This window comes from Hyla sarda, chromosome 4 (assembly GCF_029499605.1).
Source record: "Hyla sarda isolate aHylSar1 chromosome 4, aHylSar1.hap1, whole genome shotgun sequence".
Classification (NCBI taxonomy): Eukaryota; Metazoa; Chordata; class Amphibia; order Anura; family Hylidae; genus Hyla; species Hyla sarda.
Genome location: NC_079192.1, coordinates 22,045,605 through 22,063,389, shown reverse-complemented (window position 1 = coordinate 22,063,389; position 17,785 = coordinate 22,045,605). Strand labels below are relative to the sequence as shown.

Below are 17,785 nucleotides of genomic sequence, written 5' to 3'. Positions count from 1 at the left end.
GTAGACCTCGGTGTATCACACACTTGTATCACACACAGTTGCAGTAGACCTCGGTGTATCACACACTTGTTTCTCACACAGTTGTAGTAGACCTCAGTGTATCACACACAGTTGCAGTAGACCTCGGTGTATCACACACTTGTTTCTCACACAGTTGCAGTAGACCTCGGTGTATCACACACTTGTTTCTCACACAGTTGCAGTAGACCTCGGTGTATCACACACTTGTATCACACAGTTGCAGTAGACCTCAGTGTATCACACACTTGTATCATACACAGTTGCAGTAGACCTCGGTGTATCACACACAGTTGCAGTAGACCTCGGTGTATCACACACTTGTATCTCACACAGTTGCAGTAGACCTCGGTGTATCACACACTTGTATCACACACAGTTGCAGTAGACCTCGGTGTATCACACACTTGTATCACACAGAGTTGCAATAGACCTCGGTGTATCACACACTTGTTTCTCACAGAGTTGCAGTAGACCTCGGTGTATCACACATTTGTTTCTCACAGAGTTGCAGTAGACCTCGGTGTATCACACACTTGTATCACACACAGTTGCAGTAGACCTCGGTGTATCACACACTTGTATCTCACACAGATGCAGTAGACCTCGGTGTATCACACACTTGTATCTCACACAGTTGCAGTAGACCTCGGTGTATCACACACTTGTTTCTCACACAGTTGCAGTAGACCTCGGTGTATCACACACTTGTATCTCACACAGTTGCAGTAGACCTCGGTGTATCACACACTTGTATCACACACAGTTGCAGTAGACCTCGGTGTATCACACACTTGTTTCTCACACAGTTGCAGTAGACCTCGGTGTATCACACACTTGTATCTCACACAGTTGCAGTAGACCTCGGTGTATCACACACTTGTATCTCACACAGTTGCAGTAGACCTCGGTGTACCACACACTTGTTTCTCACACAGTTGCAGTAGACCTCAGTGTATCACACACTTGTTTCTCACACAGTTGCAGTAGACCTCGGTGTATCACACACTTGTATCACACACAGTTGCAGTAGACCTCGGTGTATCACACACTTGTTTCTCACACAGTTGCAGTAGACCTCGGTGTATCACACACTTTTATCACACACAGTTGCAGTAGACCTCGGTGTATCACACACTTGTATCTCACACAGTTGCAGTAGACCTCGGTGTATCACACATTTGTTTCTTACACAGTTGCAGTAGACCTCGGTGTATGACACACTTGTATCTCACACAGTTGCAGTAGACCTCAGTGTATCACACACTTGTATCACACACAGTTGCAGTAGACCTCGGTGTATGACACACTTGTATCTCACACAGTTGCAGTAGACCTCGGTGTATCACACACTTGTATCTCACACAGTTGCAGTAGACCTCGGTGTATCACACACTTGTATCTCACACAGTTGCAGTAGACCTCGGTGTATCACACACTTGTATCACACACAGTTGCAGTAGACCTCGGTGTATCACACACTTGTTTCTCACACAGTTGCAGTAGACCTCGGTGTATCACACACTTTTATCACACACAGTTGCAGTAGACCTCGGTGTATCACACACTTGTATCTCACACAGTTGCAGTAGACCTCGGTGTATCACACATTTGTTTCTTACACAGTTGCAGTAGACCTCGGTGTATGACACACTTGTATCACACACAGTTGCAGTAGACCTCGGTGTATCACACACTTGTTTCTCACACAGTTGCAGTAGACCTCGGTGTATCACACACTTGTATCACACACAGTTGCAGTAGACCTCGGTGTATCACACACTTGTATCTCACACAGTTGCAGTAGACCTCGGTGTATCACACACTTGTATCTCACACAGTTGCAGTAGACCTCGGTGTATCACACACTTGTATCACACACAGTTGCAGTAGACCTCGGTGTATCACACACTTGTTTCTCACACAGTTGCAGTAGACCTCGGTGTATCACACACTTGTATCTCACACAGTTGCAGTAGACCTCGGTGTATCACACACTTGTATCTCACACAGTTGCAGTAGACCTCGGTGTATCACACACTTGTTTCTCACACAGTTGCAGTAGACCTCAGTGTATCACACACTTGTTTCTCACACAGTTGCAGTAGACCTCGGTGTATCACACACTTGTTTCTCACACAGTTGCAGTAGACCTCGGTGTATCACACACTTGTATCACACACAGTTGCAGTAGACCTCGGTGTATCACACACTTGTTTCTCACACAGTTGCAGTAGACCTCGGTGTATCACACACTTTTATCACACACAGTTGCAGTAGACCTCGGTGTATCACACACTTGTATCTCACACAGTTGCAGTAGACCTCGGTGTATCACACATTTGTTTCTTACACAGTTGCAGTAGACCTCGGTGTATGACACACTTGTATCTCACACAGTTGCAGTAGACCTCAGTGTATCACACACTTGTATCACACACAGTTGCAGTAGACCTCGGTGTATGACACACTTGTATCTCACACAGTTGCAGTAGACCTCGGTGTATCACACACTTGTATCTCACACAGTTGCAGTAGACCTCGGTGTATCACACACTTGTATCTCACACAGTTGCAGTAGACCTCGGTGTATCACACACTTGTATCACACACAGTTGCAGTAGACCTCGGTGTATCACACACTTGTTTCTCACACAGTTGCAGTAGACCTCGGTGTATCACACACTTTTATCACACACAGTTGCAGTAGACCTCGGTGTATCACACACTTGTATCTCACACAGTTGCAGTAGACCTCGGTGTATCACACATTTGTTTCTTACACAGTTGCAGTAGACCTCGGTGTATGACACACTTGTATCACACACAGTTGCAGTAGACCTCGGTGTATCACACACTTGTTTCTCACACAGTTGCAGTAGACCTCGGTGTATCACACACTTGTATCACACACAGTTGCAGTAGACCTCGGTGTATCACACACTTGTATCTCACACAGTTGCAGTAGACCTCGGTGTATCACACACTTGTATCTCACACAGTTGCAGTAGACCTCGGTGTATCACACACTTGTATCACACACAGTTGCAGTAGACCTCGGTGTATCACACACTTGTATCTCACACAGTTGCAGTAGACCTCGGTGTATCACACACTTGTATCACACACAGTTGCAGTAGACCTCGGTGTATCACACACTTGTATCTCACACAGTTGTAGTAGACCTCAGTGTATCACACACTTGTATCACACACAGTTGCAGTAGACCTCAGTGTATCACACACTTGTATCACACACAGTTGCAGTAGACCTCGGTGTATCACACACTTGTATCTCACACAGTTGCAGTAGACCTCGGTGTATCACACACTTGTATCACACACAGTTGCAGTAGACCTCGGTGTATCACACACTTGTTTCTCACACAGTTGCAGTTGACCTCGGTGTATCACACACTTGTATCACACACAGTTGCAGTAGACCTCGGTGTATCACACACTTGTATCTCACACAGTTGCAGTAGACCTCAGTGTATCACACACTTGTATCACACACAGTTGCAGTAGACCTCGGTGTATCACACACTTGTATCTCACACAGTTGCAGTAGACCTCGGTGTATCACACACTTGTATCTCACACAGTTGCAGTAGACCTCGGTGTATCACACACTTGTATCACACACAGTTGCAGTAGACCTCGGTGTATCACACACTTGTATCTCACACAGTTGTAGTAGACCTCAGTGTATCACACACTTGTATCACACACAGTTGCAGTAGACCTCGGTGTATCACACACTTGTATCACACACAGTTGCAGTAGACCTCGGTGTATCACACACTTGTATCTCACACAGTTGCAGTAGACCTCGGTGTATCACACACTTGTATCACACACAGTTGCAGTAGACCTCGGTGTATCACACACTTGTTTCTCACACAGTTGCAGTTGACCTCGGTGTATCACACACTTGTATCACACACAGTTGCAGTAGACCTCGGTGTATCACACACTTGTATCTCACACAGTTGCAGTAGACCTCAGTGTATCACACACTTGTATCACACACAGTTGCAGTAGACCTCGGTGTATCACACACTTGTATCTCACACAGTTGCAGTAGACCTCGGTGTATCACACACTTGTATCACACACAGTTGCAGTAGACCTCGGTGTATCACACACTTGTATCTCACACAGTTGTAGTAGACCTCAGTGTATCACACACTTGTATCACACACAGTTGCAGTAGACCTCAGTGTATCACACACTTGTATCACACACAGTTGCAGTAGACCTCGGTGTATCACACACTTGTATCACACACAGTTGCAGTAGACCTCGGTGTATCACACACTTGTATCTCACACAGTTGCAGTAGACCTCGGTGTATCACACACTTGTATCACACACAGTTGCAGTAGACCTCGGTGTATCACACACTTGTATCTCACACAGTTGTAGTAGACCTCAGTGTATCACACACTTGTATCACACACAGTTGCAGTAGACCTCAGTGTATCACACACTTGTATCACACACAGTTGCAGTAGACCTCGGTGTATCACACACTTGTATCACACACAGTTGCAGTAGACCTCGGTGTATCACACACTTGTTTCTCACACAGTTGCAGTTGACCTCGGTGTATCACACACTTGTATCTCACACAGTTGCAGTAGACCTCGGTGTATCACACACTTGTTTCTCACACAGTTGCAGTTGACCTCGGTGTATCACACACTTGTATCTCACACAGTTGCAGTAGACCTCGGTGTATCACACACTTGTATCTCACACAGTTGCAGTAGACCTCGGTGTATCACACACTTGTTTCTCACACAGTTGCAGTAGACCTCAGTGTATCACACACTTGTATCTCACACAGTTGCAGTAGACCTCGGTGTATCACACACTTGTATCTCACACAGTTGCAGTAGACCTCGGTGTATCACACACTTGTTTCTCACAGATGTCTCCGCACTGGGCTCGGCTGTGTGTTACTTATTATGTCACTGAACCACACACATTCCTTGTCTCGTGTCTCTGCACCTCGTTGTGTTCCCACCCTCCAGCCCCCCTTCCCTCCAATCACAGGGGAGGGGGCGTGGACTTGGTTTAGAGGCAGCCAATCAGAGCCCAGGGGGTGTGGCTCCGTGCTGTGCTCTCACGTGTACCTGGGAATGGCAGGAGAATCTGCGCTGAGCTGACAACCGGGAGACGCGTCCTGGAGACCTGAGGGGACGGATAGAGACCCCGATACCAGGACTGACAACACCGGCGACAGGTAGCCCATATATTGTGGTGTCCTGTAGCCGAGCACAGAATAACGCAGCGTGTGTACAGCGACCACCCTGTATTATGGACACTGAGGATCATCACTGCTGAGGAGCAACTGAATACAGCACCAGGTAAGAGACCATCAGCAAATAGACTGATATATATAGAGGTAAATTTTATTCTTGCAATCCCAAAAATATATATGTGACGTTTCGGTCAACAATAACCTTCCTCAGACCAAATTGCTGCGGAGGAGAGGAGAAATTAAGGAAAAACGGTATCGGATAACCGTGTGGCAGGTAAGTAGGTAGGGCGACAGTGTCGCCCTACCTACTTACCTGCCACACGGTTATCCGATACCGTTTTTCCTTCATTTCTCCTCTCCTCCGCAGCAATCGGGTCTGAGGAAGGTTATTGTTGACCGAAACGTCACATATATATTTTTTGGATTGCAAGAATAAAATTTACCTCTATTTTTCCCCGCAAGTGGGGTGCTATGTTATCATTTCTTTGAGTATTGCATGGATTGGGACCCTAACTGTGCACCCACGCCTTTACAGAGAGTGCCGTATCTTCTATCAATATATATATATATATATATATATATATATATATATGATCTGTGCTGTCATTATAATATAGTTATTATAGGTGTATGAGAACACCATGTTTCATATTATGTATGATTCATGGTCCTCAATGAACGATAATGGCCTTGTTTACTGTTCAATCCTGATACTACATACAGCTGAGGGTTTGTTACAGTTGCATCCCTCTATGTACGTAGTCTCCTTATTGTGGACCTCCAGCTGTTGCAAAACTATAACTCCCAGCATGCCTGGACAGCCAACGGCTGGAATCTGTCAAAATGGTGTTTGTCAAAATGGTGCGCCCCCTATTTATTGTCAAGGAACTACAAGATCTTTGTATAGAATAAATAGCGAGGCGACTATTATAAATCGTGGGATCTGCTTGTGTGTCATCAGGAGCAGGAAATCCTTTATAAGGAAACATCCACACCTACAGGGTCTGCAGCAGATACTATACGTGTGAATGTACCCTAAGCATGCCATAGACCTATAATACTGCCCCGATGTATAAGAATATAACTACTATAATACTGCTCCTATATACAAGAATATATCTACTATAATACTGCCTCCTATATACAAGAATATAACTACTATAATACTGCTCCTATATACAAGAATATAACTACTATAATACTGCTCCTATATACAAGAATATAACTACTATAATACTGCTCCTATATACAAGAATATAACTACTATAATACTGCTCCTATATACAAGAATATAACTACTATAATACTGCTCCTATATACAAGAATGTAACTACTATAATACTACCTCCTATATACAAGAATATAACTACTATAAAACTGCTCCCTATTTACAAGAATATAACTACTATAATACTGCCTCCTATATACAAGACTATAACTACTATAATACTGCTCCTATATACAAGAATATAACTACTATATTCTTGTATATAGGAGCAGTATTATAGTAGTTATATTCTTGTATATAGGAGCAGTATTATAGTAGTTATATTCTTGTATATAGGAGCAGTATTATAACTACTATACTACTGCCTCCTATATACAAGAATATAACTACTATAATACTGCCTCCTATATACAAGACTATAACTACTATAATACTGCTCCTATATACAAGAATATAACTACTATAATACTGCTCCTATATACAAGAATATAACTACTATATTCTTGTATATAGGAGCAGTATTATAGTAGTTATATTCTTGTATATAGGAGCAGTATTATAGTAGTTATATTCTTGTATATAGGAGCAGTATTATAACTACTATACTACTGCCTCCTATATACAAGAATATAACTACTATAATACTGCCTCCTATATACAAGAATATAACTGCTATAATACTGCTCCTATATACAAGAATGTAACTACTATAATACTACCTCCTATATACAAGAATATAACTACTATAATACTGCTCCTATATACAAGAATATAACTACTATAATACTGCTCCTATATACAAGAATATAACTACTATAATACTGCTCCTATATACAAGAATATAACTACTATAATACTGCTCCTATATACAAGAATATAACACTATAATACTGTCTCCTATATACAAGAATATAACTACTATAATACTGCTCCTATATACAAGAATATATCTACTATAATACTGCTCCTATATACAAGAATATAACTATTATAATACTGCTCCTATATACAAGAATATAACTACTATAATACTGCTCCTATATACAAGAATATAACTACTATAATACTGCCTCCTATATACAATATAACTACTATAATACTGCCTCCTATATACAAGAATATAACTACTATAATACTGTCTCCTATATACAAGAATATAACTACTATAATACTGCTGGTATATACAGGAATATAACTACTATAATACTATATACAATTATTGTGACGCTGCCCCCTGTGGTGGGTGGTCCCGCTCCTCCTCCATTATTATGTCACTCCCCCCTATTATATAATACACTCAGTCTGATCAGTTGTTGTTATTTGATCGGTTCGTGTTCACACTCCGGCCGGCTGCTCGGTGACATAATAATCTTCTAGGAATGTATCTGTGCCGCGCTCTATTACACCATCTGAAATGGAGAAGACATGTGTCCGGGGTGGGGGGAGAGGCGGCCATGACCCCCGGACTATTACATATGACTTAGCAGGTCTTTACGTTCTCTCCTTTTCTTCCTCCATTCTTGCTTCGGCCATCCGGGTATGCTTGGAGTTGTCGTTTTGCAACAGCTGGAGGCCTCCTGGTTTGGAAAGTTGCCCTAGGGGGGCAAAAAAAAATTGTAAATGAAATAAATGCGAAAAAAAAATGATATACTAAATAAATGTTACCCCCCACATAATAAAATAAATGAGATCACCCCCCTTTTTTCATTTAATTTAAAACAACAAACAAGATACAAATGTAAGTATATATATATATATATATATATATATATATATATATATTGTAGCACTTGATCCTGCGCGGTGAATTACATTTTTTTCCAAATTCCAAAAGTGCGTATTTTTTATTTTTTTTTTACCTTACATGTCAGAAAAATTTTTATTAATAAAGGATTAAAAAGTGTGAACTGCGCCAAATCAGTAAAAACTAAATATAACGGCGCTAAAAATGGAGTTCCCACACAGCTCCATAAGTGGGGGAAAAAAAAGTTACCGGGGACAAAATGAGGCTATTAAAACTATAGGCATAAAGAAATAAAATAAAAAATAAAAAAAACTAGTAACAAAGGGGAAAAAAGAAAATTTTTATATAAACATATACAATTCTAAAACAATTTTAAAATGTATTTTTTTTTTTAATTTTTATGACTTTACTTATAATTGCCCTCTTATGTCCCCTATAACTCCCCCCCCCCACACCTAGGGAGTTGTGTAAGCACTTATTTTTTGCGCCATTATCTTTAGTTTTTATTGGTACCAATTTGGTATAGATCAGACTCTTTTTATCTGTTTTTTTTTATAATTTTTTTTTCTGGGATATGATGAAAAAATAAATAAAATAAAAAATAATCATATATATATGTGTTATGGTACTACAACTAAGGCTGCTTTCACACTATAAAATGACTTCCGTTATGAACGCCCGTTGTAAAAAGAGGGGAAATCGGCAGTTATACGGCCGGTACGGCCGTATAACTGCCGATTTCCCCTCTTTTTACAACGGGCGTTCATAACGGAAGTCATTTTATAGTGTGAAAGCCGCCTTATGACCACAACATTCAAGGTAACTTGTCAGTCTGGTATTTAGTCAGGTATTTTTATTTATTTTTTTCCATAAAAATATAAACAAATTTGCTAATTTTTAAAAAGTTTTGTATAATATTTAATGAAAAAATTAAGGTTTTCATTAGTCCAATTGGTCCGACAAAAAACAAGCCCTCCTATTGGTCTGTAGATGGGAAGAGTTATGGCTATTAAGAGGAGAGAAGAGGGATGGAAATGTAGAAATGAAAACTGTCTGTCCCTAAAGGGGTTAAGCTTGATAGAAATGTAAAAGTTTATAGAATGACGCACAGAGAAACCACCGCTCCACATGTGCCGCGCTCATGTGCCGTTGTTTGTATGGTGTCTCGGCCGCGCTCTCTCATTGGCTGCCCCACTAACCTTGCTCATGCCCCTGAGCCAGGGAGAGGAAGACAACAAAATGAGAAAGCCAGAAAGTATGCAGACTCGTGTCTCCGAGCGTGCAGTCCAGGACACCGCGCCCCTTCGCGTCCCTTGCAACCAATCGCTCAATTGCGCCGGCCCATTCATAAAGTGGTGGCTCTACCTGCCCCATGATCTGAGGTGACAGGATGAGATGAACCAAGAATTACTATGCTTACTGTAGGACTGGTCTTATTCCTGTCTCTCCACGATGAGAAATCTTCCGGTATCGGGACCAGCTCGGACCAGCTTATGAGAAATCTTCCGGTATCGGGACCAGTTCGGAATTTTTTCCAACAGATGGCGACAGATTTTTCTCTATTCACTGGTAGCAAGCAGAGAGATCTCTAATAGGCAAGGACAAAGTATCAGTAAAGCAGTAGTGCCGGACTGTCGGGAGCCGGGCCTCGGCATTATGAGAAGACCGGTCTGATCGGAAAAGACGGTAACGGATGAAGCTTAAGGACAACCCTCAGCAGGCTGATCATAGAAGGCGAAAGACTCCGAACACCACAACTATTAGGGTATATTGAGCTAGAAGAGGGGGTGGGGGGGTGGGAAACAGTTCCTCATTCAGGAGCCTCCTTGTTTAAATCGGGGAAGAGCCAAACAGCAAGCTTCGCTCTCTTCTAGAGAACGTCCAGCATCCATTAGGGTCAACAGAAGACCAGTGACTTTAAAGGGTTACTCCGCTGCTCAGTTCTGTTCCGAACGCTGGGAGTTTGTGACGTCATAGTCCTGCCCCCTCATGCCGTCACGTCCCGCCCCCTCAATGCAAGTCGATGGGAGGGGGTGTGCCACGCCCCCTCCCATAGACTTGCATTGAGGGGGCGGGCCTATTACATCACGAGCTGCCAGCTCCAGCGTTCGGAACAATTTGTTCCAAACGCTGAGCAGCAGAGTACCCCTTTAAGGGCTACCAGGCATGTCACGCCCCCTCCCATAGACTTGCATTGAGGGGGCGGGGCGTGACGTTATTAGGTGGCGAGGCCTATTACATCACGAGCTGCCGGCTCCAGCATTCGGAACAATTTGTTCCAAACGCTGAGCAGCAGAGTACCCCTTTAAGGGCTACCAGGCATGTCACGCCCCCCTCCCATAGACTTGCATTGAGGGGGCGGGGTGTGATGTTATTAGGGGGCGAGGCCTATTACATCACGAGCTGCCGACTCCAGTGTTCGGAACAATTTGTTCCAAACACTGAGCAGCAGAGTACCCGTTTAATGGCTACCAGGCATGTCACGCCCCCTCCCATAGACTTGCATTGAGGGGGTGGAGCTTGACATTATTAGGGGGTGGGGCTTGACGTTATTAGGGGACAATTTGTTCCAAACACTGAGCAGCAGAGTACCCCTTTAAGGGCTACCAGGCATGTCACGCCCTCTCCCATAGACTTGCATTGAGGGGGCGGAGCTTTAATTATTAGGGGGCAGGGCTTGACATTATTAGGGGACAATTTGTTCCAAACGCTGAGCAGCAGAGTACCCCTTTAAGCCAGAAATCTACCTTCAGCATCCACATCTTGTATGTGGCACCGCCAGCATTCTGGTTATGGCTTCCATAGTGTTGCTTGCAGTCAGGACCTGATCTCATGTCTTCTTCACTGACAACCACCGCCAGATAGTGCACTGAGGTTTCTTAGTGCCCGTCACCAGCGGAGGGGCCTCTTTATGATGCATAATCCGGAGTAATCTTAACGTTTTACACCTACTCGCGTGTATTTTCCTAAGCAGCCGCTGCCTGAGTGAGTCATACACACCAACACGTATACAGTGGCTGCTCCTGTATCCTGATTTCTTTGCAGACCACCTTAATTATTACTGACCGGCTTTGACATAGTGGTCAGCGCCGCAGGATTTACCATCGCAACCAGTGCCCTGTGTCAGTCCGAGTTAGTGGACCTTGTGTGGGCGCAGTGACGTAAGGGGAATTCTCACTTCACACAACAATCGTTGGTCCATTATTCTAGTTTATATCTACCCTGTTAACATGTTGACACCATCATAGGTTAGGATCCATGGTGTTAAAGGGGTACTCCAGTGGAAATTATTATTATTATTTTTTTTAAATCAACTGGTGCCAGAAAGTTAGACAGATTTGTAAATTACTTCTATTAAAAAAGTCTTTATCCTTCCAGTACTTATTAGCAGCTGTATGCTACAGAGGAAATTATTTTCTTTTTGAATTTCTTTTTTTGTCTTGTCCACAGTGCTCTCTGCTGACACCTGATGTCCGTATCAGGAACTGTCCAGAGCAGGAGAAAATCCCCATTGCAAACCTCTGCTGCTCTGGACAGTTCCTGACACGGACAGAGATGTCAGCAGAGAGCACTGTGGACAAGACAAAAAAGAAATTCAAAAAGAAAAGAATTTCCTCTGTAGCATAGAGCTTCTAAAAAGTACTGGAAGGGTAAAGATTTTTTAATAGAAGTCATTTACAAATCTGTTTAACTTTCTGGCATCGGTTCATTTAAAAAAATAAAAAATTTAAATTTCCACCGGAGTACCCCTTTAAGGTGGAAGGGTTGGATATAGCTTTAGCAATGGGATCCAGGAAGTCTTAAAGGGGTACTCCACTGCTCAGCATTTGGAACAAACTGTTCCGAATGCTGGAGCCGGCGCCGGGAGCTCGTGACATCACGCCCCGCCCCCTCCATTTTAGGAACTGTCCAGAGAAGGAGCAAATTCCCATAGCAAACCTCTCCTGCTCTGGACAGTTCCTAAAATGGACAGAGGTGTCAGCAGAGAGCACTGTGGTCAGACAGAAAGGATATTCATAAATAAAAGAACTTCCTGTGGAGAATTTAGCAGCTAAGTACTGGAAGGATTTAGATTTTTTTAATAGAAGTACAATCCTGTATAACTTTCGGCCACCAGTGGATTTAAAAAGAAATGTTTTCCAGGGAAGTACCCCTTTAAAGTCCTCAGCAGTTGTATACCATGCACACCCACCATTGCCCACCTCCTCTAGTCCTGAATGGCACTTAGATCACGGTCACATCTAGTGCTGGGCGGTATGACCAAAAATGTGTATCACTATATTTTTGTAACTTATGGCGGTTCCACGGTATATAACGGTATTTCTCCCCCCCCCCCCCCAAGTCATGTGACCCGCAAGCGCTGTTCTGCTTCTCCCCCCCCCCCCCCCCCCAATTAATTATCAGCCCAGCGCTGCGCTGTTCCCATCGGGGAACTAATCACATGTCACCCGCAAGTGCTGCCCTCCTCGTCTTCCTGTTTGTTGCGGGCCGCCGGCGCTGGAACTCTGTACTGTACGCTGTATCCCTATGCCCGGGCTGCAAAAGATAACCAAATAAACTTTAACGCACCTTCCTACGTTCCCCCATTGGTCCGGACCTGCTTCCTGGGGACGGGAACGTCAGAGAGCCGTCAGCCTATCACTGGCCGCAGCGATGTTCCGCCTCGGCCGGTGGTAGGTTGAGCGTACTGTCATGTAAGAAGCCGGCTTCTTACATGACAGTGCGCTCAACCTATCACCAGCCGAGGCGGAACATCGCTGCGGCCAATGGCTGACGGCTCTCTGACGTTCCCGTCCCCAGGAAGCAGGTCCGGACCAATGGGGGAACGTAGGAAGGTGCGTTAAAGTTTATTTTGTTTATAGAAAATCCAAGGAGGAGAGAGCACACCAGATTGCAAACCAAATAAAGGTGGAAGGCAAACATACAATACCGCGAGGTAACTGTTGGGAGCGTCCGAACTCACAATATATACGCAGCACCTGCGGGGTGCACACACTAGCTAAAGTATCAATATATGCAGAAACAAAGAGATAGTATGCACTCACCGCTGCTAAGCTGCTGCGGGCTCCGAGTCCAGGATCATGCCGTGGTGATCCCAGACTCTGAGCCCGCAGCAGCTTACCAGCGGTGAGTGCATACTATCTCTTTGTTTCTGCATTTATTTTGTTTATCTTTTGCAGCCCGGGGCATAGGGATACAGCGTACAGTACAGAGTTCCAGCGCCGGCGGCCCGCAACAAACAGGAAGACGAGGAGGGCAGCGCTTGCGGGTCACATATGATTAGTTCCCCGATGTGGGGACAGCGCAGCGCTGGGTTGATAATTCATTCTTACCGAGGGGGAGGGGTCCAACCGGTATTGCAGTATGGGAAATATTCATATCGTGCAGGACAAACATTTTGGTATTCGGTATGAACCGGTATACCCGCCCAGCACTAGTCACATCCATGTACAACCACTGCTCGGCTGGAGTTACTTCTACTTTACCGCAGATATTTTCTATCATAGCGTCCTTCAGACGTCCCCTCCCCCCCCCCCCCCACTTCTCCACTCTGGAATCATTAGGGTGGTCTCAGAGGGATTTGCTGTGGTTTTGGACACTCTGAACGCTCGGTGACGTGTTTGGCATGATGTGAACGCTTTTGTCCTCTTTTCGTAATAGGAGCTATTTTATGTTTGCTCAGCAGGGACAGAGTCCTTTCCAGGTTTCAAAAAATGAATCTATTTTTACTTTAAATCCTCTGCTATAATTGTCCTTTCGATTTTGATATGTCGCAATATAAAGGCCGGAAGACTGTGCTAAGGCTGGCACAGGGTGAGGGATCAGGTGGTAGACATATATAAGGTGAATTTAGTCTGACAGCTCCCTTTATGTAGGTTAGTGTTGTCTTTTATGTATTGGGAGGCTGGTAGTGGAGAAGAATGGGCAGCCTCGGGCATTGCAGGTGTATCCAGATGGGTGATCACCCGCAGGGCACATACTTCTCTTCTGGATTTGTTTCTAACATTGATCTCCTACCTGGACTGCAATTTTGAGACTAGAAAGAAGTAGGTGGATATGGGTTGGGCCCTAAGATGTCTTGGAGTCTATTTCCCTTCTAGATGAACGTTTGACAATGTGATGCTGCCCCCTATATCTTTTGTGTACATTTGGACCCATGCTTTGTAGTTATTTATTTGGCCTGACCCCTATAGCTTTGTTTGTCTTTTGAACTCGGGCCGCTACACTCTGCGTGAGTCTCTAATGGGTTCTCAAACTGCATGTATATGGTATCTGGACCCTTATGCCCATTGCATGCCCTTGATGGTTGGCTCATTGTACCCGTTAAATGCATTTGGTGGCCAGACCCTTGTGTGTATTGCATGTACCTGATGGTTGGCCTGTTGTGCCCTTTGCATGTACTTGATGGTTGGCCTGTTGTGCCCTTTGCATGTACCTGATGGTTGGCCTGTTGTGCCCTTTGCATGTACCCGATTGTTGGCCTGTTGTGTCCTTTGCATGTACTTGATGGTTGGCTCATTTTACCCATTACATGCATTTGGTTGCCAGATCCTTGTGCCCATGGTATGCATTTCATTGCCAGCCAATTGTGCTCATTGTATGCATATAGTGACTGTACCCTTGTGCCCATTGCATGTACTTGATGACTGGCACGTTATGCCCATTGCATGCAATAATTGGCCACACTCTTATGCCTACTGCATGCATTTAGCAATTTGCCCCTTGTGCCTATTGCCATCATTTAGCGATTTGCCCCTTGCCCTCATTGCATTCATATGGTAGCTTGACCCCTGTGCCAATTACATATCATAGTGACTGGCTTGTTTTGCTTTTGCATGCAATTGGTAGATGAACCCTTCTGCCCACTGCATTCTTTTGGGGGTCAGGCCCTTTTGCTTACTGCAGTCATATGCCAGCCAGACCCTTGTGCCCATTGCATTTCTATGGTGGCTGAACCCCTGCACGCTTTGTAGGCAGTGCAGTCCAATCTATGTTTCTGGTGCCCTTTGTGTCCTTAAGTCCTGGCATACTAGAATTCATCAGCTTTGATGCCCGAGGTGCATGGATTGACCCCTCTGGACTATACCTATTATACTTCAGGGAAGCTTCTCATGAAAACCACTTGTGCATAGATCCTTGTGTTATGTAGATGCCGGGACACCTGTGCCCGCCCTGTGCATCTGTCACCCCTCGGCACACTGGACCATTACATTGCACGATTAGATAATTCTGTAACTGATACAGCGTCTGGTAACGGGTGAACGAGAAATCCCCTGGGTGGCTCACACTGCCTCGCACACTTTTATATAAGGAGCCCTTTATATAAGCCGTAGGCTGCTCTGATTTTATATAAGGACTCACGGCTATCACCGTGTGCGGGGGTCTGTTATGTGAAGGGGCTGTGATGCAATCCCAGGGATACCCCAGTCTCTCCTCCTCGCTCCGCACACTTTCCTTCCCGCTTTCTCTCACTGTTTCTCGCTCGCTCCTTCCCTCCCATCTCTCTCTCACCACCGTCTAATATTTGCCTATACTAGAACACTATGTTCTTGGCACACTCACCCCGTCTGGGTGTGTTCCTCGTGGCAGTCCAAATGTTTTTTTTTCCCAGTCACATTTTGGCAGGAGAAGAGTTAAAGGGCTAATGTGCAAAGGTTTTTCGTGTAAATACAGTATTACAGATAAAAACCATAAATAGTGAGAGGACGGTCCTTTTAAAAAATTTTTTTTTTAGCTTTCCCAGATTGTAGATGTGATCCAATGAAGGGGGGATTTTAACCCCCACCCCCGGTCAGTGATGTTCTATATAATTTTTTTTAACAATAGATTCCCAATACGATGAAGAGGGATTTACCCCCCGACACGCACCATCACTGTTTTTATATTATTTTATAACAAAACACTTATAATCTGATGAAGAGGGATTTAGCCACCCCCGAAACAACCCCCTGAAACACATCATTGCTGTTTTATATTATTTTACAACAGTAAATTCCGCAGTCTCCTGGAGAAGCTTGCCAGTGCTGCCCAATTATTTTCCCTTCATTAATTGAAGAGATATTAACCCCCCCCCCCCTGAAGTGCGTCATTGCCGTTTTTATATTATTTTATAACAATAAATTCACTAGTCTTCTGCAGAAGTCTGCCAGCAGAGAGGGATTTTATCCTCAGAAGTGTGCCAGCGGCAAACATTTGGCTCACCCCCCCCCCCCAACTTATTTGTCAGACTGTAGATATAATCGACGTAATTTAGCATGCAAGCTCTTGAGCTCCACCAGGAATGCAAGGGTTAATAATCTGCACTGCCATCCAAAGGTAAAGAAGCTGCAGGTGTCTCTGAATCAGTAAAGCTCAATGTCTGAGGGGGCGGAAGGAGGGGGGGAAGCAGAAGAAGGGTTAACATTATGACAGAAACGTGTTATGCAGGAGCCACGCCGCTATTGGTCGCCTCGCCGCCTCCAATCAGAGCGCTCGGAGGAGGGGGGTCAGCAGCACTGTGTTCCACGTGCGGGGCGATTACTTCTCAGGGCGGGTCGGTGACATCACGGGACCGGCAGCCTATAGGGCGCAGGGTGGGAGGGACCAGCAAACCAGATCTGAAGCCAAGAACTGAAGGTGGTGGAGAAGGAGACGACGACGTGAGAGAGAAGAAGAAGAAAGAGGCGAGACGCAGCTGAGGATGAGACAGACAAGGTAAGGAGACTAGAAACAGAGCGCATGTTGGGATCTGTAGTACATGCCAAGGAATGCACGCAGCGGTAGGGGGAGCGGGCGACAGCACATAGAGGGGCGACGTTGTGATTTGAAGACCACTGCTGTTTCTGCCTTATAAGTCGGGAATAGCTGGACCAAACGCGGACTTGGAAAGTTTTACGTTCCCGGCGGAGCCAAGAGCGCCGAGTACGTCACGTGGTTTCGAAGAGCTGACGCCTTACCCCATTGGCTGAGAGCAAGAGAGACAGGTGCGCGTCACGTTTTCTGACATGGGACTGCCGAAACGGGTCACGTAGCCCAAATTTTCTGTGTCGGTCACCGCCCCCTTTCGTGATGACTCGTATGCGATTACACTCTGTGTGTGTGGAAATGCTAGAGCGACTTACCGCTTAACCCCCGGGGAATGCACGGTTTTTTATTACATTTTTTTTTTTTTTTAAACCTCTGCTTGCTGTCAGTGAATGGGAACTGTGATTGTGCTTCTAAGCATGAAATACTGTACATAACTAATACTTTTCCCAGCTGAGGGTTTGCTACACTTGTGTACAGTCACAGGCCAGTGTTTCCCAAGCGGGGTGCCTCCAGCTGTTGTAAAACTACAACTCCCAGCATGCTGGGAGTTGTAGTTTTGCAACAGCTGGAAGCATGCCATTTGGGAAACGGCAATGCTCTGTGAGCTAAACATGGCTCAAATCGTTTTCCTGCCCTGATACATTGTAACAAAAACTATGTCTGTAGTCCAGTGCAAGCATTATTGCATTTAGGTTGCCCGGAAACTAGGTGATAAAATGACCACTAGGTGGCGACCTGTA

At 44.7% G+C, this 17,785-nt stretch overlaps 1 protein-coding gene across 3 annotated transcripts in view; it reads left to right on the top strand.

The window, feature by feature from the left end:
• The first annotated feature begins 5,133 nt into the window (after positions 1–5,133).
• The window catches only part of PER1 (period circadian regulator 1), a 32,378-nt gene continuing 19,726 nt past the window's right edge, over positions 5,134–17,785 (top strand). The window contains exon 1 of one of the 3 annotated variants that reach the window (XM_056570132.1): positions 5,134–5,392. The gene's annotated coding sequence lies outside the window, so the exon portion shown is untranslated. Of the gene's footprint in view, positions 5,393–16,842; positions 16,953–17,785 lie in introns of those variants that run through there. The other 2 variants (XM_056570130.1, XM_056570131.1) reach the window with 2 other exon arrangements.